The sequence below is a fragment of the Priapulus caudatus genome, unplaced genomic scaffold (genome assembly GCF_000485595.1).
Source record: "Priapulus caudatus unplaced genomic scaffold, Priapulus_caudatus-5.0.1 Scaffold2, whole genome shotgun sequence".
Taxonomy (NCBI): domain Eukaryota; kingdom Metazoa; phylum Priapulida; class Priapulimorpha; order Priapulimorphida; family Priapulidae; genus Priapulus; species Priapulus caudatus.
Window position 1 is genome coordinate 76,778 of NW_014577063.1, and position 684 is coordinate 77,461.

Sequence of the window (684 nt, forward strand, 5' to 3'; positions counted from 1 at the left end):
TGATAAAAGTTTATTAGGGAAATCAATGCGGAGATATCCCCTAATCATTTTAAATGTATATTCATCGCACAAAATATAACTCCTCTGGTGAGATATTGCGCACGCGTTAACACACTAACCTAGCCAGATTGTGTACTGGCTGGTATACGCAGCCGGAACCTTACATGCAAGGTCTTCTTCCTATTTCTTAAATAATGTCTACGGATAGAATGTTATTATATAAATCTATGCTAGGATAACTCCTCTTCATTTTAAATGCATAATCTTTAAAAAATACGATTTCTGCCGGGAGATATTGCGCATGCGCGCGCATTGTGTTAGGCGTGCAGTGCATGCCGTCTGAGGCAAACTTCATAATATTCCTTGGTGAGGGGGAGAGGGGATGGGAGACTGAGGACAGGCGGCAGAGAAGATAGCTGGGTTCAGTAGAAGAAGAAGGAGGCTGAGCGAGAGACGGGTGGCAAGGGGAAGGACGCGAGGGCATAAAGTCGGTGTTTTGCACCCTACATGCTAGGGCGCTCTCCTAATTATAAACACAGGTTTACTGATAAAAGTTTATTTAAGAAATCTATGCTGAGATATCCCCTAATCATTTTAAATGTATATTCATTACAAAATATAACTTCTTTGGTAGATATTGCGCATGCGCTAACACACCCAAACTAGCCAGATTGTGTACTGACT